General features: G+C 29.8%; 2 long non-coding RNA genes across 2 annotated transcripts; both read right to left on the bottom strand.

The window, feature by feature from the left end:
* Nucleotides 1-18,969: 18,969 nt before the first annotated feature.
* On the bottom strand, nucleotides 18,970-19,802 carry LOC127149424 (uncharacterized). The gene is made up of 2 exons (XR_007821001.1): nucleotides 19,518-19,802; nucleotides 18,970-19,285 (listed from the first exon to the last, which is right to left on the bottom strand). It is a non-coding gene; the product is annotated as an uncharacterized LOC127149424 (long non-coding RNA).
* A 1,393-nt stretch (nucleotides 19,803-21,195) lies between these two features.
* LOC127148184 (uncharacterized) lies at nucleotides 21,196-21,736 on the bottom strand. The gene is made up of 3 exons (XR_007818963.1): nucleotides 21,551-21,736; nucleotides 21,422-21,467; nucleotides 21,196-21,342 (listed from the first exon to the last, which is right to left on the bottom strand). It is a non-coding gene; the product is annotated as an uncharacterized LOC127148184 (long non-coding RNA).
* Nucleotides 21,737-23,344: the final 1,608 nt, after the last annotated feature.

Genomic DNA, 23,344 nt, shown 5'->3' with positions numbered 1-23,344 from the left:
GATCTTTAGTAGTCGATAAAAAACAGTAGTTAGAAAAAAAATTACCAAAAATTTGATGTAGACGACTAATGGTGGTCAATAGTTGTTCTGTGACAGTCACTAGAAAATGATCATCCAAAGTTTGGCCACTTACAATTGTCAAAAAGCAGTTGCTGGAGGTTGGCTGGAAGCGGTTGTGGGAAAAAACCATCAATGAAAATTGACTGTTGACGATTACGTAAAAAACAATGGTCGGATGTTCACGGACGACAGTCGAATGTTAGCGACGACAGCTGACGAAGGCGATTGTCAAAGGTTGGTTGGTATGGATAGTCGAAGGTGTTGGCTGAAGTGTTTCATACAAATTAGGGAGATAAACTATTAAACACACAAAAATTATTTTTCTAAACGTTGGTTGCAAGTGTTTATCCTAAACCACATTATTGTATAAATTCATTTGTTCAAAATCTATTTTAGGTGGTTGCAAAACACACGCACCACTTTTTAAAACAACTTTTTTTTTAAAAAAAAATTAATCACTTGAAAAATGTAATCTAAACATATTTTAAAATTTTCATATTTACCAGTAAAGTTTATCCCTTTGGATCAATGAGTGAGTTAAAAAGACGTAATACAAAACATTTTCTTATTTTGTTTAGTAACTAAAAGAAAATGTAGTAGTAATTGTAAGTCGCTCTCAACTTGCATTGAAGGCAAAACCTTAAACCAAACGCATCAATTATCCGTATTTTGTATATTATGAGAATCCATTAGGTCTAAAGTTTTTGAATGTCTTAATCTTCAACTACTTCCTCTTCTTCTTCTTCAATGAATTGATCAATATTATTATTATATATATGTTGGAAGGGTTTTTACAAAACCTCTCCTTTTTGTTGATTCCTATTTTATCTAATTTTGCTTCTCTTACTTTCTTTATGTACATTTACAATATTGTATTGTTTTGGCATACACTCTATTATTAGCATCATTGATTCATCATAATTTTAGAGTGATGTGATCCATTATCTCATTTGTTTCTTTATCATCATTAGAAATGAATTGATTCTATATGGTGTCCGAAATAAAACCACACATATGCAAATGCTTTCAAACTTTATTTTGTTACATTTGGAAACATATATACATTGGATTAACTATAACTAATAAATATTAAGCTGTGAAATTTAAATATCCATTGCTATTATTACTTTAGTTGCATCTTAATTAATTTTTTTTCTTAATTAGGATTCCCACTCATGCCAGCTTTTTTGCATTTCAATCCAATGCAGCATTCTTTCTAAAAATCTATCATTTTGTAAAATTTATCCTTGTTACCTAATTTGTTAAATTTTGGGCCTCACATAAACCTTTTTTCTTAATCTTAAATCCATGCATATAAAATAAGGTTTTATAAAAATTATAACAAAGTTATAAAAAGATTTCTAAAATAGAAAAACCCTATACGCCTACAATGAAAAATATAAAAAATATGCAATCAACACGTGATTAATTGGTCACTCGTGTGTATAATATATTTGGTACATACTTAGATTTAGTTATACGATCGTCTAAATTTGACTATCCAAATTTAAACAAAATCTAAACGGTTTCTTTTTTCAAGATTATTTAGTACACAATTGTTTAAATTTGACTACACACTGTTTAGATTTGTAGTACACGATCGTTTAAATTTGATTGTTCAAATCTAAACGAATTTTCTTCAAGATTTTTGGTACACTATCATTTAGATTTGGCTACATGATCGCTAAGAGATTTTTTTTTCAAGATTCTTTGGTACATGCACAATCGTTTAAATTTGACTGCCCAATCTAAATGATCGTGTTTTGAGCTCCAATGATTTTTTTTTCAAGATTTTTTATGTTTGATACAAGATCTTGAACCAAATAACATCTTGAAAAAAAATAATACAAAATATAAAAAAAACGGCAAAATATTTACACTCTATAGAACAATTCCAAATACGGAAAAAGCCTAGAGGCCCACTGTGTAAAATACCAAAAATGTCTCATCAACTACGTCGTCAATAACGCGCGCGTAATATATTTGCGATTGTTTAGATATAGATACAATTTATATGCGATCGTTTAGATATGGATACAATTTATACACGATCGTTTAGATATGGCTACAATTTATACGCAATCGTTTAGATATGGCTACAATTTATACGCGATCGTTTAGATGACTATAATTTATCTTTTCAATTCCATCGTTTAATTTTGTTACACGATTGTTTAATTTGGTTACGTTTAAATTTGGTTACACGTTCGTTTAGATTTGATCGTTTAGATTTGGGGATCCAAATCTAAATGATTTTTTTTTTTCAAAATTCGGTATACGATTTTTTAAATTCTTTTGGTATAGGATCGTCTAGATTTCTTTACACGATCGTTTACTTTTTTTTTTTTTGTTTATATGATCGTTTACATTTGGCTACTCCAATCCAAATGTTTTTTTTTTCAAGATTCTTTATACACGATCGTTTACTTTTTTTAAAATGATCGTTTACATTTGGCTACTCCAATCTAAATGATTTTTTTTCAAGATTTTTTATACACAATCTTTTATTTTTTTACACGATCATTTACTTTTTTTACAAGATCGTTTACATTTGGCTACTCCAATCTAAATGATTTTTTTTCAAGATTCTTTATACACGGTCTTTTAGATTTTTCTATTTTTTGTACACGGCTTAAAAAAAAAAAAAGAAGAAAGACGATGGAAAGAAATCGCAGCGAAAAATAAAAGAAGAGGAAAAGTAGAAAGACGATGAAAAAGCGAAAAAAAAAAGAAGAAAAGCGATGAAAAGACTAAACGACATAAATAAAGAATTGAAAAATAAGAAAGATGATGGAAAAAAATTGGAAAAAAAAAGGAAAGAAGAAAGACGAAATCGCAGGAGGAAGACGAAATAGTAGGCGGAAGACGAATCGCAGATGGAAGGGCAAACCTGGAATATTTAAAAAATGGCTAACTTTATGTGTTTTGTTATATGGGTCGTAAACAATTTGGTGTTTTGTTATATTTATGTAAGTTTTCCCCATTTATGATTGGTTGAAAAAAAGATCATTATTTCAAAAAAAAACATAAAAGAAAAACGACAGAGAGAAGAAAGACAATGACAAGAAAAAAAAACCGCAGAGGAAGAAGAGAAAAAAGACGATGAAAAGGAAGGAAGAATAAACCTGAAATATTTAAAAAGATAATCAATTTCATGGATTTTTTAATTTTGTTGCTTGAGTCGTAAATATTTTACTAATTTGTTATATTTATAAAAATTAACCTATAAGATATTGAAAATGTTTTTGTTTATAATATGGTTTTAAAAAAACTAAAACTAAAAATATAATTTTACAACTGCAAACATACATATTTATTTGATGAAAATTAAAGTTAACTATCGTAAAAAAATAGTTGGATTGCATGTTATCATAAAAAATTTATAAACCTAAAAACATTTAGCAAGCATGTAGATAGAAAACCAAAAACATCTGCTCTATGTTTTCTTGGTTTTTAGAAACTAAAAATAAAAAATAGATTTTCAAAATTCAAAAACCAAATGGTTATCAAACAAATTCTAGTCTATTCGAATCGTACCTAATTTATATCAAACCTATGTATGATTTCTAGTGATGTTTTTGCTTGTTTTGGACTCAAAATAGCAACCAAAAAGTGAGGACTAGACTGATAAAGTATTTATCTAAATAGCTCCATCGTTGAGGAAGAAGGAAATTGATTTAGATTGGAGTATTATAATTTAAATTAAAATTTTCGAATTGAAGTTGCTAACCAATTATGAAATTGTGTGGATATCAATTGAAGACACCCCATGGACAGAACAGAAGTAAACAAAATTCCACTTCTTGTTGGATGAATGTTATGATACTCGATGGTACGTTATTCACGAATCAAAATCCATTGTTTTTGTTGTTGTTGAGTATGTAAAGACATGTATGTGAAAAACAATAAAAAATTAATCTGACGAATTTAGTTCACACCAAAGGTAATAACTAAGTAAACAACACGAGTAACAATTAAGAGAAGATAACATAACACAACCAAGTTGATAATCCAATTCAGTGCAATTACACCTACAACTAGGAGGTCTTGAGCCCGATCGAAGAGATCATATATTGAGATTCAGAATGGTTCATAAGTACAACATTTAGTCGGGAATAATATCCTCAAGATATTAATACTATCACAAATGCCAACATGAGCTTAACTCATCCTAGCACCTGCATGAACCTGTAGACAAGAGGTCCTAAACCTTCCTACCCCTACGTTTATTATAATACCTTTCCAAAAAAGAAAAAAAAAATACAATCCATGTCTAAAGTCGAGTTTATGAATGGAACTCAACCAGACTTATTAATCATATATATATAAAGACACCCAATACTGAATCTTCAAGTATCCGAAATTGATCCAAGAGGTTAGGAAGTATGAAGTGTGCACTCCACTCCTCGTTTGGCCTAAGTCGTTGGTGGGTCCCACAACTAAAAAAATATCATTATAACTCATTACTCCTCATGTGAGACCCATATCTAGAATAGAATAGTTATTCTTGAAAAAGTACTAGAAAGAAGGGATTTTATAGGGTAGGTATTTCGAAAGTCGCGTTGAATTTGGGCGATACGTTGAAAAAGTACGCGTTTGTGCTCTGTAAACGCGAGAAGGGTTGCTTTTTGGTGTTGTAAATCAAGATGAAGTTAGGTGAGGAGAATTTAGTATGTCACGAAAATGTCTAATCTTGACTTAAAAGCTCAAATGAAGATTTATTAGTCGTGTTGAGTTTAGATTAAGCATGATCTTGAAAGCCAAGTAAACTAATACGTGTAAAGTTCTAAGTAGAAGCTAGTGAACTAAGAGAATCTTAAGGATGACTAATCCAGCTAAGAATTAGTATAAATTGTCTTGTCCTGTCTCGCATGCGACCAACCTTGCTATGCAGCACAAGATGCAACTTGAGCAATCCTGACACCTCAAGTGAAACACCAGAATTTTCACTTAAGTTCTTCAACTTTCCTTTATTGTCCAGTTCATACTTAAATCCTTACTTACTAAGCGATAAAGAAATATAACACACAAAGCAGTGGAAAAACAACAAATTTCATAATACAGCTGGTAATCAAACCACTTCTTTATCACTTAAACCATGCATTCTACAAATTACACTTTACATACAACCTTAATACAAAAATTGTAACAATTAAACTTAAACGCCTTGCTTAGCTTCCTCGCATAGCAACCTATCTCACCCTTGATCCTTACTTGGTCTTAACATCTGATCACATGGGGAGGAAAAACTTAAAACATAAGTCAAATACTTAGTGAGTGATACTTTTAGAAAACCTTTTCAGGCATACAATAAAATCATTTTTATAAACATGGCTTCATTGCCTCATTTCTTAAAACAGAAATCACAAATTAGTTTTCATATTCTTTTAGTCAAGAATATAAACCATTCCCACACATAGACTACTGTGATGTCCTCTTCATCTACAGCATCCCTCGGAGAATTTTCTGGTTCATTTTTCGTTGCTCAAATCGCTAAGCTCAATATGCTCATTTTAAGCATTGGCCAACTTCACTCCACCAAGCAGTCGAAAGTATAAAACTTTACTTGAAACAATACACAAAAGCTTTCTTAAAAAATCATTATTCTCATAAACATTAACGTGTAAAACAACATTACAATCAACATAAAACTTTAGAATGAAGGCCTTTACAATTCAACTTTAGAAAATCTCTCATTGATGGTAGCTTAAACCCTTGGCTCAGGTTTTCTTCCAAATTCTCCTAGACCTCTACGTCTTTTTCTCAATGGTTGAGGATCTTCTTCTTGACCTTTTTCTCCGACAACCTTCCTCAGTAAACTAAACTCAAAATGGAAACCTCTTCAACTGGTTTGATGTAATTTTCTGAAAAGAATTGAGAGATCTCCTTCTCTAAAGTTTCCTTACAAATTAGTTCTTACATGGAAATCCTAAGACACTTTTTGCTTGCCGTTTTTTTATGTCCTACATGGTTAACACCTCCTGCTTGCCTAAATTATAAGTATTAGCATGTCCTGACACTTAGATTCTCGACCAAAAAAGTTCGAGTTCTGCCAGAGGCCTTAAATAAATGCCTCGAGTGCTCTTTAACTTTCACTCTATGCTTCCAATCTCGATCGGACACAGTCCAAGATTGCCTGAGTTCCAACCTCTTAAGCTTTTTGTCTTTTATCTCGACCGAACAAGCACCAAGATGGCCTTGAGATTACACTTCTATCTTCAATCTTGTCCCGGATTCCATATGACTGTTTGATATCCTTACATAGAAAGCATTCTCATCAAAACGGCTTTTCTTCACAATTAGTCAAAATAACCCTTCTATTCCAGACACGGGTCTCACATAAATAAGATTGAAGGATTTAAAGAAAGTATTATAATTATGAGATTTTCTAAGTGTCATGCTGCCTACAGAGAGAACACTAAGCAAGAAGAGGAGTCGGAGCTAGACATTCAGAAAGGAAGGAAACTAAGGTTAAGTATTTTATGAGTGGTTTTCTAAAAAAAAGAAGTGCTTTGAAAGCATTCTTTTTTAGTCTCGTGTTGTATTTATGTTTAACATGTATTGTATGTTGTTAATGTTGATGTTGTATATTGAAAAGGAAGTTTCTAAACTAAAGTTTCCATGTGATGATTATGGCGTTATATGCGAGTAAACCTTCTTTATTCCTATCAATGAGCTAGCTATTATGTGAACATAATGAATAAAGGCAACTATGGAGTGCAAGGACCACATGGCGTTAAGAAGTTGACCAATACGTTAAAAGGAGCATATTGAGTTAGCAGTCTAAGCAACAAGAAATGAATCTGAAATTTCCTAAGAGATGCTGGTGAAATAAATCTTATATCTATATATGTGTGGGCATGATTCATGTTCTTGGTGAAAGGAATGAGTGGAAGCTAATGTGTGATTTGTGATTTATGATTTTAAATGAGGTCTTGAAAGCCTGTTTTATGAAAATGAATTTATGTGATTGAATTGCATTTCTCAAAGCATCACTCACTAAGTATTTGACTAATGTTCTAAGTTCCCGTTCCATAGGTGATCAAGGCATTGAGGCCAAGTAAAGAAGGTAAGGCGTTAGAAGCCTCTTTTTTACTCATAGTTCTTTGTAATTGAGAAAGCTTATATCGTATATTTAGAATGCATGTTGTTAAGTAATAAAGAGAAACTATTGTTCTATGTTGCATTGTGATTCTTGTTGCCTATTAACTTAAGTTTCAAGCTGCATTAAGGTTGAAGCTGTCGAGTTAATTTTTGCTTACTAGGCATTCAACGTGTTATTTCACAAAGGATACGCATTGAGCGTCTAGGTGGTCACGTCCCACATGATCGCGTGGAGGTGATCTTGGAGCGGGGCATGACAAGTTGGTATCAGAGCATGATTTTGGAAAATATACCACAAACTCCCAATAGTGCATATACGTCGTTGGGGGATGCTAATTCTTGACGTCGTATACAAGACCATCATGAATTACCCCTATTTCTCGACAATTGTACTACTATTGAGAGTTTCTTCCATTACATAAATTGTGAAAATAATCTTCCGACGACTTCCTTGTGGTCGAGAGATACTTGAATTGTTGACGCTCTTGTCAGGAGATGTTTATTCTAATTGTTTTATTTTTTGTTTTGCTCGACTACCTTTTTTAGTTATCACTTTAATAACCTAAAATTGAGAAGAATATAAATCAAATCAAAAGATTTCATAAATAATGAAATTCGTGATCAAAGTCCATTTAGATATGTAGTATTTTTAATAACGAAAATTAAAGAAAAGTTTGCAAAATGTTCTACAAGATGCTTATACTTGAAATACAAAGAAGATAATGTCATCCTGAAAAAGTATATATCTCCAAACGTCTCCAAGAAGTATCTCCAAACATTTGTTCACCAACAATCACATTGAATAGAGCACATTATTACAACATTCTAATAATCTAAAACTTCATTCAAGACTAAAGAAAATAAGACACTTTATTCATCTTTAAAAAAAAAAAAAAAATTCTGGCCAACTCGTAAATCCAACACAAGTTATTATTGTATTATTTAGTAAAAATATTGATGATTAATTTAGGGTTAACAATAAACGGTAGTCACTTATTAGAGGCTCATGGACGCACTATAGAAAACAAAAGCACTTAGGTTGAATTCAATCAATTTGAAGGCTAGATTGTAATTAAGTGATAAAGCTTAAACTTTCAAAAACATTTCCTATTTTAGCTAATCACTTTTTAAATTCAAGCTAGCTTCGACTATAACTCGAAGCAACTACTTTCATCAACTCCATTGATTTTCACTTCCAATATCAAAAACAAATTTGAAGAACAAACTAATTCAAGCAATATCGCCAATCAAAACATACAAATCCAAGCAAACTCATTCATCATCTCAGTAAGAAGCCATACATAAGTTGCTTTAGACCTAAAAGCAAATTAACGAAGCATGACATAATCAAAGCAACCTCATCCATCAAAGCATATTAACCTATTATATATAAAAGTATGGCAGAAGAAAAACTTTTTGTTTGCAATTTTGCCCTTCTTCTTATTTTCTACTTTGGTTTTATTGTAATTTGTTTTTTATTTATTTTAAATTTAAAATTAATTATTAGTAAATGATTGGGTATTAATAATTTTAACTTTTTCTCTCCAATTAATTATATCATTAAAATTTGTCTTAAACCATTCACATCCCTCTCTCTCCCAGCCGTTCATATTTCCTTCTTTCATACTAACTATTTTGTATCTCTTTCAACCTTTCAAATTCTTTTCCCTTTTCAAATCTTTGGGTATAAATATTCCATTCTTTTTCTTTTCGATTTATGTTCACAAGTCACAACAAAAAGTTAAGGATGTGAAGAAAAAATCAAATTATGTTTTTTATTCTCATCTAATTTTTTTCTTATTTTTACTTTGTTTCCTAATTTTTATATAAAAATATGTTTATGTATATTTCTTTATTTATAGATTTTTGTGATGCCTAGGAGCAAGCAATCAACCCAATAAAAAAAGATGCAGAGAAATTAATGAGGTTTCAAAGATGAATAATGTAAAAGTGGGAGATTAAAGAAAGAACGGTTAGAAGCGTCATTTGCAAAAAATAACCAAGTGACACGAGGATGCCAAAGAACTAAGTTTTTCAATTTTTTATTCTGCTTTGTAATTAAGTATGCTTTTGATGTAAAGATATAGGACATGCTTACCGCTTTAGTATATTATGGATCTTATAATTGAGGGATCAAAGGAAAAAAATTATCTTCTCTATTTGTATTATTTCAATAATATATTTTCATTTAAATTTAATTATTTATTTCAAAACAATAGCTAATTATAATTCTTAGAAATTTTGTTAAACAATTCTACTTCTCGAATAGGGTAGAAATACATAAAATATATAAAATTAGCACAACTATCCAAATTAAAGGGATGAGAGTCCTTATACAGCCAAAAACTAACAAATACTATAAACCCAATTTAACTGGGAAGTTAAAAATACCAAAACATTGACAAAAATTATACATAAACTAATTTTTAAATCCTAAAGTTAAGCATGCTTTTGAAATAAAAATACGAAGAGAAGGAAGAAACTAACTCTCATTGATGGCTCTAGATCTACCAATCACCAATTTTGGGACATTACCACTTGAAGACCTTCATATTCTCCGAGACAGTGATCTTGGTTTGTCATACATAAAGTTGGAGAGAATCTGGGAATGTGGAAAAACCACTCACGTTTCCTATTAATTTAATAAATTAAAATAAAAATAATAATATTAATCAATTAATTAAATTAAATTAAATTAATTATTAATTAAATTATATTTAATTAATATTTCATTTAAATCATATTTAAATAAATATCTCTCACATAACCAATAGTTTTAATTTAATTAAATCAAATTAAACGAAACTATTAATTAATTCTCTCATTAATTAATTTCTAAATTAAACGTCTCATATTTAATTTAATCCAAATTTGAATCATATTCAAATATAAATTTCTCTCATAACATATAGTTTTAATGTGTATCATATACACATTAAATTTTAACCTATAGTTTTAATATGAATCTAATTCACATTAAATTAATATTTGAACTCAATCAAATATTTTTTTCTCTCATAAATTGATTTTGAATCATATCCAAAATTAAATTTATATAATAAAGTTTTATTAAAAAATAAATTTTATATTATAGTGTTCACCATACATTATATTAACTCCCGAAGTAAATTTGAATATTTCAAATTACAACCAATACAAATAAATCTTTTTACCCTTTATGAGCTAGGAAGGGGACCTAATGAACCTATAGACTAAAAGTTACAACGATTATGAGATTAATTGGCTAAACTCATTGACCACATTAATCAATATTAGTTAATTGTGTGTACACTCCATTAAATACTCACAGTTGAACTATTCTCACTGTAGATATATTTATATGTCCACGGATATAGACCAATACCAGTAATTAGTCATTCACAAGTGTTCGTAACACCAGCTGGATCAAATTATCGTTTTACCCATATGTTACTTCTAGTCCTTAAATACTAGTGCTTCTCTACTGAACAATCTATTTATGGTTCAACCAATAAACAAAAACCTCTCTTGTGCCATAAAGAGGGTATGACCATTAAAGTTCTAGAGACACTATTTAAGGGGAACACTCATCTACTTACCCTAAAGTCGGGAATAAGTGAATTCCATCTTATGTGATTATGTTCTTAGCTCCCCACTCGGTGTTGTCCCTAAAATGATAAACATATTGAGTCGATAATCTGACCACTCTCACCCATACAAATCAATGGACAATCCCTTGCAAATAAAAGTTCATAATATACTCTTGATTAAGAAAGTTACCTAGGTCATCCTAATGAAATAGAAACTCAACTAGTTAACAAGTTACATTTAGTGGTTACTATATCGTGGTCCAGTTTTATACAAACTCATTGCATAGGATACCTTCACTCGCATGTCACCTACACAAATGTATTGAATCATTGTGTTTATATCAAATACAAAGTGAGCCGTATTCATAGTGTTACTAAGGTAAGGTAACCTTATCCCTATACTATAGATTCTTTAAGTTGTATCTTGAACATTGATCCTATATATCTCTACATACTGTTCAAGACTCATCAAACAACTTAGGATGTTAGTTTATTGGATTTAGATTATTAAGACAAAACTAATAATATAATCAATAACACTTATTGAAATTATAATAATAACACTTTATTAATAACGGTCAATGGATAATATTTACTATTTACGGGTTTTAGAACATAGAATCCAATACAAATAATAATCAAGTCAATGTGGATGGGAAAATTCCAATCCATTTAAACATCCGATATGTAATTGATACATATAAAAAAAAACCTATTCAACGATTTGAAATTTGATTCAATGGGTTGTTTCATAGTCATGCTATCAAATTCTTTATATCTTTTAGCTCATTTGATTTATACACAAGCATATAACAAGTCTTGAGTAAGAGGTTTATCAAGAATAAAGTTGAAAAATGTATTTCCAAATATCATGAGTAAATAAATATCATACTATTTGTGTAATTAATTACTATCTTTTTATTTAGTCAAATAAAATGAAAAATTAACGTACAACTAGTCTAAACAAATGTATCCATCAAAGCATACAAATACAGAAAAAAAAAATTAATTTTTAATTTGAATTTATTTGATTCAAGTGTGGTATTGACATAAAAGATTTGGAGAATAAATTAATCAATTTCTTAGTTGTTTATCAATTTTAATTAATATGATAAATCTAAAGCCTAATCATCCAAATATAGATGTCACATCATCATTATTCTGTTAAAAATAATGAAATTCTAGTGGTAGGGACTAAAGTAAGCTGTATTTAAAAGTTTGGAGACAAAAATAGAAACTTTTGAAAGTTTAAGAACCAAAATATAAAAAGACACTACGTTTAAAAAACAAAATAAGATTTTAATTTAAAAGATTTTTTTTTCCTTTTTTGATTTTGAAATATAGCTTATAATTGAAAATGCGTTTTCAAATGGTTAATTAAATACAATAATAGAGAATTAGAAGAGTTGAAACTTTTAGTGGAAAGTATAACTTTGTAACATGAAGATCAATCAAACTATTGTAATTTAACTCCATTTTGTACCATAAAAGAAAAGCATCTTCATGCATAATATTGAAATTTGGAAAGTAGAAATATCATATACATAACAGATTTGGAACTTGGAACAAAGTGTGGCAGAAGAGCAAAGATAGTCCAAAAAGTTGAATTAGAATTAAATCAATTTGACTTTACGTTGAACAAGACAAAATATGTGTTTAATTAACTGATTTAAGCTATAATAGTAAACTAAATTAATTGCTTTTTAGATTTTGAACATTTCAAAAATGTCCTAAGTATTTCTTTTTCTATCTTTTTGGGAATAATATTAATATAATCGGTGGAATTCAAATGTGATTAAATGTATCATATTCTCTCCATATTAAAATTAATTTCACCTTACACTTTGTCAGATTTATACATATAAAAACAATTTTAAATATAATAGAACAAATCTTCCTCTGTATTTTAGAGGGATTCTTGCAAATTTAGCAAAATTAGTTTGATAAATTAGATACTAGCACACTGCTTTTAAATTTGTAAAAATGAAAAAATTCAAGTTCAACCCACATTTGAAAAATGAAAAATTACAAATCTACCCACTAGAATTATCAACATTTTCACGCATCGCTTGATGTGTTGTTAATATACTCAATGTGTTGTTGATACACTCGATGTGTGGTTGATACATTTGATGTGTTGTTGATATACTTGTTATGCTTTGTTGTACACTTGTTATGATTTGCTGATACACTCGATAAATTAAATAACACTTGATACACATCATTGGTTTGATACACTTGATATGCATCATTGGTTTGATACACTTGATATGTTGTTAATACATTTATTAAACTTTGAAAATACACTTAATCAATTAAGGACACTCGATGCACTAAGCATGATACATTACATTATCGGTACACTTGATTAGCTTTAATACACTTAAAAAGTTTGATACACTTAATACATTACTGATAAACATTTTATATTTTCACCGATACACTCGACATATTTAATACACTTGATGCAGTTCATATGTTTGATACCCTTGATGTACTGTTGGTATATTTTATATATCTATCGATACACTCAATTGATTAAAATACACTTGATACACTTGATATTCTAATGATACACTTAATATACTTCACTAGTACATTTTGATACATATTATATGTTTGCTATACTAAGTTACATCATTCATATACTTAATAATACTACATTGAATTGCATAAAATTTGAAAAAAATGGAAATCATGTAGTAAGTATATCAACCAACTAATACATATAATATAAGTACATCACAACACTAATATACAAAATTGATATAAAGTGGGAGAAAAATAATGATTGGGGCCTTAAAAAGTAGAAGAAGAAATATGAGAGGACTAGGACATTAAAAACGGGAGAAGAAATAAGTTATTGAATGGTAGTTTGAGAATAATAAAATATTTAAGATGGAAGGTATTTTAAAAAGTGAGAATTTTGTCGTGTTTGAAAGAAGTCAGAAGAAAGAACTTAGATTTAACAAAAAAATGATGATCGAAAATCTGGATAAAAATGGTGAAAAATAAAAGAAGACGAGATAAAAGATGCCGAAAATGAAGATTGAACGAAGGATAGTTTTTTGTATTGTTTTTTTTTTTTAATTTTTGAAAGAACCTACAGAAAACCAACCAAAAAATAGTGTTTGAGAAAAACAAACATTTTTTTTATTATTAGATTAATTTTTATTATGAATACAAATATGGTATAGAGGTTTACAAAAAAGAAAAAGAGAAAGTGAAAGATGAAACATCAAAAGGAGATGATTAATAAAGAGGGAAGAATGTAGGGGCAGTTTGGGAATAATAAAAATTTTAAAGTAGAAAATATCTCCAAAATATTTTAGAGATTAAAATTTACCATATTCGCAAAATTTAAAAAACACGTACCATAATTGCTAAAATCTATTTCCAATACAATTTTTCTATTTTAAATTTTAATTTGAAATTAAAATATGAAAAACATATGGCCTTTCCCATCATAGAAACTATAATAATACATGAAACTATACTTCGTTCATATGGAACTATAGTATGATCGAATTTATATAAGAAAATTGGCCTAATTAGAATATAAATTTTGTTAATCTTGAATATATGTTAAAAATAAATCTAATAAACTCAATAATTAATCAGTTGGCCCTGAACTTATTTACTGAACTCTCACTTTACTTTAAATTTATTGTTATTTTTATTTTTAATATTTTCTTGGTGTGTATAATAACTTACTGCGTGAAGTTAATTTACCCATAATTAATTATAACACCAACTATTATCAACGCAAATATTAACATGCCTTTTATTAATTAAGATGTATATCACATTTTAATTTAGTAAAATAGACATGTCTACCCATAAAATTAAATAAACGATATCCATGTAACATATATAGGCATATAGTTAATAATATTTCACACTAACTTAACAAAATGAGCTGCTGCTATCAAATACATTAATTTCATTAAAATCCCTGCTCTACTATACATTCCCAAAAATTTTACTTTACTTTCATTTTCACAATTCACATACAACATTATCTTTTTATTCCTCAATTCTTTTGGTTACACTAATTAAAAATAATTGCATTAAAAAATCCTAGAGTAATAAAAAAAACAATATAAAAAATTACTTATTATTACAATATATGTTTGAGACATTTTCAAGTATATATATATATATATATATATATGTATATATAGTTGTTGATTCTAGAAAAAGGATCAACCGTAAAATTTGTTTTATAGGGGACAAGTGTCCGAGTGCCTGCAAGACATAAGGGAGTAAGCGCGGGTGTGGTGTATAATCACACTCACTCCGACGCTCAAGTCAATCTAGTGTTTTGGAGTAGCTAGACAGTAGAGAAAATAGTAAATATTATTCAGGCATAATTTGATGTACCTTTAACCAATGGCCTTGGCTGTTTATATACTATGGTGATTTGTAACATTTGGGTAATAATTGTGCTTCTTGAACTTCCACAACCATTGAGTTGATAAACCCATAATGCTCCTATATATCGATTTCTTTAATGATACTTGCCCATTTGGAATCTGAACGGTTTCACATTCAATGGCTTAGAGTGCTTCCTTCGTGGGTCCTTTGAGCTCTCATTGATACTGTCCTAGGAGTACTTTTCTTTATTGGTCCTCCTTCACTTAGGAAGTTAGGCTATCCCTAGTGAGTCCTCCTTCGGCGAGCTTCTTTTAGAAGACTAGGCTTTCCCTATGGGATCCTCCTTCTATGAGCTTCTCTTAGGAGGTTAAGCTCTCCCTTATGGGTCTTCCTCGTCTTAAAAGGATGCTCTTAAGCTCTCTCTCAGGCTTTTTGGAGCTTCTCTTGAGCTTATCTATCTCATGCGTTCCACAAAGTTTTATGTGCTCTCCCCATGGGTACTTCCTTAAGCTCTCTTGTACGCTTTTAGAGCTTCTCTTGAACACACCTTATAAGTCTAACAAGCTGTCACTAGGCTCATCCTATGGGTCCATTGAACTACCATCAGACTCATTTAGGTTTACCTAATGGGTCCACTGAGCTCAAACTATGCTCGCCTAAGCTTACCTCATGGTTTCATCAAGCTACTGTTGAGCTCATTTAGACTCACTTCACGTAGGGTTCTCACCCATGAGTCTATCAAACTGTTGCCCCCAATCTCAAACTTGTCTTAGTAGAAGTCAATGGTTGAGAGTTTAACTTTAGGTGCAATTAATCTTTTTTTCTTCTATGGTATAGAGCGTAGTGTTAAATGGTTCTACCTCGATTTGACCTTCAAATGTTCATAGTATCATCACGTGGTTGGCTAGTTGCACCATCCACATCTTTGAAGTTTATAGTGGAGCGTTATGTACATATCAATGAATGGATGGTTTGATTTCTTCCCTGCCAAATTGGATCCTTCACTGAAAACTTCTCTCTATTTCTTTTTATGTAAAAAAAAAGAAAAAACTCTTCTATTTATTTTCAAACTTCTTGTATTGGGGTCCTTGACAATCTTGGAAAATTTTTTATTACCTCCATGGGTTCAAAGTTTCCTTTTTTTCCTCTTGCTCAAGAGTACCTTTCGCATATGTGAACATTGCTTTTGCTCAATGTGCCTATTGGATAAAGTTCCCTTTTTGGGTATCACATCCTATAGCTGTGTGAACTTGATTAAAATTGCTCAACCCATAACTTGCAAACTCAATTGCATCCACAAAAAGGCTTTATCTCCACGGTGGAACATAAATAATCACGTTTTCACATCGCCAAGTTTGAGTTGCTGCTTCAACAGAAAAATGGTATTAGTTCAATTGAAATCGAGTCAAATTATTAGAATTGACATTTTTGTGGTAGGTGTCTTTGACGACTCCACCTTCAAAAAAGGGATTAATTGTAAAATTTGTTTTACAGGGGAGATCCATTCGAGTACATATAAGACAAAGAGAATAAGACTGGTATGGTGTCTAACCACACATATTTCCACACTCAAGTTAGTATGGTGTTTTGGAATAGTAAGACAGTAGAAAAATAGTAAAGATTCTGGCTTTATTTAGACATAATTTGACGCACCTTCAAATTATTTAGACATAATTTGACGTACCATCAATCTAGGTTCACCTCATTGATCCACCTCTTAAAGCTCGCTTTGGCTCACCTCATGTAGCTTCTCACTCCATGAGTCCATCGAGCTAGCTTAGCCCTCCCATAGGTTCTCTTTTGGGTATGCTAAAATTCATCTACAACAATAGCAAAGATTTAAAATACTTACAAAATATAACAAAATCTATATTAAAAAAACACTATAAGTCATTTAAGTTTTCTTTTATTTGTAAATATTTTATTTTATTATTATTATTATTTTTTTTTTTGTGTATTCATAACCATTACTATATAAGTTTCTCATATCCCTTCTATAAATCTTAATTAAAACCAAAATTAAGGTTATTAGTTTATTATAAACTTGTTGATAAAGATATGTTAAAGGAGGTTTTATTGTATGAAATGTAATTTTAAGATATGTGTTTGCATGAACTAATTAAAATAAAAGGAGAGCTAAATTAGTGGATAGGGAAAACAAGTTTAGAATAATATATATATATATATATCAAAATATGGTATGACTGAATTGAATATTATGGGAAGCAATACGTAGAAAAGTAGAAAGTAAACATTTCCAAATTTGCCATTTTGACCAATTACACCACGTGTCAAGCAGACAATAGAGGATGTCCAAGTGTAAGCTTACGAGATAACAGTATTTTTCATGTAGGGTTTCTAAATTAGATGAGTTGGTGAGGTTGGCCATTGGGTCTTTGCCACGTCTCCTTACAAATTTCTCCTAACTACGTAATTCGGATTTGAAGCCAAGTCTTATCAACAAACACACACATATATATATATATATTAGGAAGTTGGGATTTGATAGTGATATCACAACTTTTTTACATTCTTAGCTTACCTTCCCATTTTCTCAAGTTTTCATATATATATATATATATATATATATATATATATATATATATATATATATATATATATATATATATATATATATATATATATATATATATATATATATAATAACTATAACCTTCAATATTATACGGATTTTACCGTCTAATTTTCAAATTTGAGAGAGTTATTATTATTAATTATATGCGTTGATGTTCCTCATAGGTAATTTGAGAAAAATACAGCTTTCAAATTAAACCAAACCAAAATAATTTTTATGTTAAAGTTAGAATGAGAATTTTAAATAAAATTATAGCCATCAACAGTTTTAAAATTAAATAGTAATATATCTTGTCTTTTATTTATATATAAATTTAAGGATGGAAAGATAGATTGAACTATAGATTTTTAAATAGGTAGTTGATGTCTTATTTAATTAATTATGTTTGAATTGATGTATGAATTTTGATTAAAAAAATTGTTTACAGATGATATCGATAACTTATTTTTGTTATAGCTGATATTTGGTAGAATATAAAAGAATCCAGGTTGCTTGATATAGTTAAAGACATGGATTTTGGTCTAACTACCACTAACTATTGTTGGTAGTTATACCAAGTAAGCTACTATAGTTAAAAGTAGTCTATTAAGGTGACTCTTCGTACCTAATAGTATGGTTTAATTAGGTGTGATATTTCAAGATAAAAGGACATATAAAAGAGTTGACACCAACGTGATAGTAATTTGGTTGATCACGAAAGATTAAAATGTTGATAGACATTTTGAAAAATTTTCTAGTGAGACTTTCTAAAAATTTTCCTAAGAGAGCTTGGATGACGAACATTATTATTAGGTCAAAATAATGTCCTACTTAGGGCATGAGCGTTGGATTGACCAAGCTAGAAAATGAAGTTCCTAAAGCAAAGCTATAAACACTACAAGAAATTTGGCCTTTAATGTCGGTTTAAAACCGACATTAAAGGCCTTTAATGTCACTTGGCGACCGACATCTTTGCGAGCGTTATTAAAGGGCTTTAATGTCGGTTGGGCTTCAATGTCGGTTTATAACCGACATTAAAGACATCTTTAATGTCGGTTATAAACCGACATTAAAGGCCTTCAATGTCGGTTATAAACCGACATCTTTGAAGGTGTTATTGAAGGCCTTTAATGTCGGTTTATCTTTAATGTCGGTGGATAACCGACATTAAAGATGTCTTTAATTTTTTTTTAACCGACATTAAAGCTGTCTTTAATGTCGTTTTTTCAAATTTATTTTTATTAAATCCTTGCATTATTGTCCATTTTGTATGACACCAAATAGTTAAAAATGAAATCTTTTACTTGTACATATACAAAATGAAATCTTAATAATGTGTACATTTATATACAACTTGGCTCCAAATACAAAGAAGTTATGAAGCTTAATTATTATACATTGATCATCCTTTGGAAAAAAAGAAAGAAAGAAAGAAAAAGAATATATTGAGAGAGCAATAACTAAAATTGCAACTAATAGCAAACTAGAACGCTTCACAAATGACCATCTTCAAGATCTTGTCACAAAGATAAGGGTCTGGCTAATTGTACTCACTTGCAACCATTTCTTCTATTGCAGTCATTTGTTTAGTGATATCTCCCTGTAAAAGACATCAAGATGGTTGAATTGATAAGTAACAATTTTATGACCTAGTTATAATTGCAAGTCTCGCAACCGAAACCTACGTAACTAAGTATCCATATCACAAACAAAACAAAAATGTAAAAAACAGAAACCAACTTATTTAAGAGAAAAAAAGGTCGTTCAAAGCAAGCAAACCACATATCACAAAGATTTTTTTTTTTTAATCTTCAAAAGAAAAAACACCACACCAGGGCCAGCGGTATTTCCTCCTTGCCATAACCTGACTGAAAAATATGGCAACAAACTAGAAACAACAATGAACTTTGTGAATAAATAATAAATATGGCATCCTGTTGGTTGTTACATGAAAAATATTTCCTACACCTACCTTTTAGATATACATACATCATATCCTCTGAGAATTGTGATGAAGAGCAATTCTACAACACCTTTATTGCTCCATCAAGAAAGCCAATGCCAAAGAGCCTTGAACAGGCAAGTTACAGTAGAATGAACCAACCACCAATGACTAAATCTTCACCACAAAGGTTACTACATCACTAGATTGGAAATGAATCTCACCTGCATATATTAGTAAAGGTTACTACATCTGACATATGTCTCAGTGTAGATATAGAATTCTGTTACAATTATAGGTCAATTTCCATTAGATAGAGATGGTTTTAAGAATTTTCATGAGGAACTTGCATAACAGGAGGAAAAATATCTAAGGAATATAGTAATGTTTCATTCACAGAATGCAAGTCAGTTCCCCTTCAAGATATATTTTTATAATTCACTAGAAAACTGTGTTGAGAGTTTACTATATATATATATGCCAGAAATCCAAAAATATTGAAGTACTTGAAAAAAAAAGGTGCACAATGATACACATTTAACATTTAACATAGAGTAATGATACACAAACTTTAAGTTCATTTGTCATTGGGATAAAACATCAATTACTATTTCAAATATCAATAGTTTCAAACCTTAAACTCCACAAATATTGAAGTACTTGAAAAAAAAAGGTGCACAATGTTATACTATTAATTATATTACACTTCATGGACTTTGAACTAAACAATCAAAAGTCATAGAAACACAATTAAAAAGACCCCTTTAATTTCCGGAGAAAAAAGAGTATTTAAAACAAGAAAATGCATAGGAAATTAAATTAAATGAAATCCAAAAAAGAGGAAAATGCAAATTAATGATTAGAAAAATGAGTACTTACAATAATTTGAGAGGAAATCTTGGATACTCCAAAACCCTTGAGAAGAAATCTAAGGATTGCCAATGAAAAACACAACAAAACCAGCTGTAATTCCAAACGAGGCAAATAACTATGTAAGCTCGTCTAATTATGAGATTCAAATCATTAAGAACCTGAACCACTTCCAGTAAACTCCCTCGCTTATTAGCACTATCAACCTGAAAAATTTCACAACTCAATTCCAATTAGAAAAAACCCAAAACCCATCTTGAAAATTGTTGATGACGACCTTCCAAAATTTTGATAGTCAGTAATTTTTTAGGAGCAATCAGATCAATATTAGAGTATTAGGATATGATAATTAGATCCGGCTCTAAATGATAGACTATATATCCATTGGTCAGAGTCTATTAGTTACAAAAGCATTAACTTTTGTTTTTGGATAAAAATCTGTTCTCTCTCACACACTCATCTAAAACTTAACTATGGTTAGACTTAGACACTTAGTATAGGGAAATATTTTGTTCTCCTGTGTGTCGTCCTTTTAATTTATATGTATTTAGAGATTGTGGGTATCTTAGACAGGTAAGATTTGGGATGATTTTGAGGAATGAGTTGACATCAAGAATTGTCCTTTCCAACCAAACCAATCAATAAGGCTTTATATATATAATTCCCTCTTCATCTTAATTTCTCGTCTTCAGCAATGGATCAAAATCATAATACCTCAAGTAGAGTGGATGAAGGGTATGAAGACTTGTTGCCGGTGATGGCACAGAAGCTCGACGTCGAGGTGTTTGTGTCTGAGCTTTGCAGCGGTTTTCGGCTGCTTGCTGATGCAACGAAAGGGCTGATTACTGCAGAGAGTTTACGGCGAAATTCAGCGCTGTTAGGAATGGAAGGGATAAATAATAATTGAAGTAGAAAAAAAAAGACCTTAATCGGAGTAGCTTTTCTGATAGAATCATTATCAATGGTAACCCTGGAAAACAAAACCCATTTAAGAAAAGAAACAGAGTAAACAAAACCCATAATGAAAATCGAAGATTAAAGAGAAAAAGAAACCTGTGAGGGTTCATATGATTGACGAGCTTCTTGAACTCGTCGTCGAGAGGGAGAGAAAGGGACCAACAATCCATAAGAAGAGAGTGACGGAACTATCGAAGAAGAAGAGAAAATAGAGAGCGATGGTGATTCGACCCTAAACCCTAAAGTTGGATATGAATAGTTCATAAAATTATAAAAAAACAATTCCATTGGAGTGATGTATTTGAATGACACCTTTTAGATTACTTTTTAGATAATGATTTTTTCACATATTCTTTCTTTCTTTTTTTTGGATAGTGACTTTTCAATATATTCTTTAAATACATTTATAAGTAACCATTTTTCCTTATTAAATCTCGTTTCCATAGAACAAAGTTTTCCAAATTTATAAGAGTTACTTGTAAGAATTGTATTTTCTATATGAAGTTTCTAAGAAACTTTTAAACTCCACCTCATTTTAATTATATTGTTAATTATAATATAATGAATCAAAATATTTAGAAAATATAATAAAATTTTAGAGTTTATCAATTATAAACATTAATAAATTTCTATCAATACATTTAATAGACATTGATAGACTTTTGTCAGTATTTATCATCGATGGAATATGATATTTTACTATATTTTATAAATATTTTCAACAATTTTATCATTTTTAATTTTTTTCATTTTAAAATATAAAAAATAAACGTTAAAAAGCATAAATTTTTTTAATAGAAACTACAATGTACCCCACGAGCTTTGAATGATATGTTTGGCCACGTACTTACATTTTTGTAATTATTCAGTGTTTAATTTGTTGTGGGCAACAATATAATTCTTAGTAACAATTTGGTAATATTATATAAAATAAATATAAAATTAATGAAATTTCTTATCTATGTGGATTGAAAAACTAACTAAGAATTAATGCATACATTTATAAACTACAAATATTGAGCCATTATTTAATAAAAATTCATATTTGATTTTGATGAATTTGTTCCTAGTATGGATTGAAAATTATCATAATTCTAAAGTAGACAAACTAAATTATTGCATATTAAATTACTACATAGTGATTAAACTAGTATCTTGAAGAATGCTTTGAAACTTGAGTTAAGCGTTTGGATCTGAACACTAAGACAAAATGCCTTGAAAGTTTGGTCAACTGATCATTTAAATGTTAGAAATAAAGTCACCTCACTTCAAGAAATTGAGGCTCTTCCGACGCATCAATACGTCGAGATATATACCAAAGCGCATCGAAAACGGTTCTCTTGACGCATAGGCCATTGTCCAAAAAGGAGTTGGGAGAAATGCGTTGGAAGATGATTCCTTGATGTATGCAGACACGAAGTGGCATCAGGAGTGTCATACTCCCAACAGTCCCGACGTTGGTTAATTTGTGTCGTAGAATACCATATCCCGACGCGTACTAGAAAGCATTGGGATAGAGGGTCAGCTCCTGCATGATCTTTTTTTTACCTTTTTTTCAATTATTATCTTCATTTTCTTTTTGTAACCTATGGTAGTTTTTTTTAGTTTTGATTCGATTTAAGTTTAATAAATTTTTAATATAAAACAAATAGAAAATTAATAATTTTATTGAAATACCAAAATTTAGTTTACAAAACTAGAATATATTCAATAAAAAAAAAGAGTTTTACAATAATATTTGTTTGGAACAAATTAAATTCATAAAAAAAGTAAATTTATCATCTCTCAATCGCCAGACATCATCTTCGAATACATCAACACCTACAATCACATGAAATATAAAATACATTTCACAAGTGCTCGTCGTGTTGAGATGAATGCCTAGAGTCA

Source organism: Cucumis melo, chromosome 1, assembly GCF_025177605.1.
Source record: "Cucumis melo cultivar AY chromosome 1, USDA_Cmelo_AY_1.0, whole genome shotgun sequence".
NCBI classification, from domain to species: domain Eukaryota; kingdom Viridiplantae; phylum Streptophyta; class Magnoliopsida; order Cucurbitales; family Cucurbitaceae; genus Cucumis; species Cucumis melo.
Note: the sequence above shows the minus strand (reverse complement) of the source record. Positions and strands in the feature narration are given on the sequence as shown.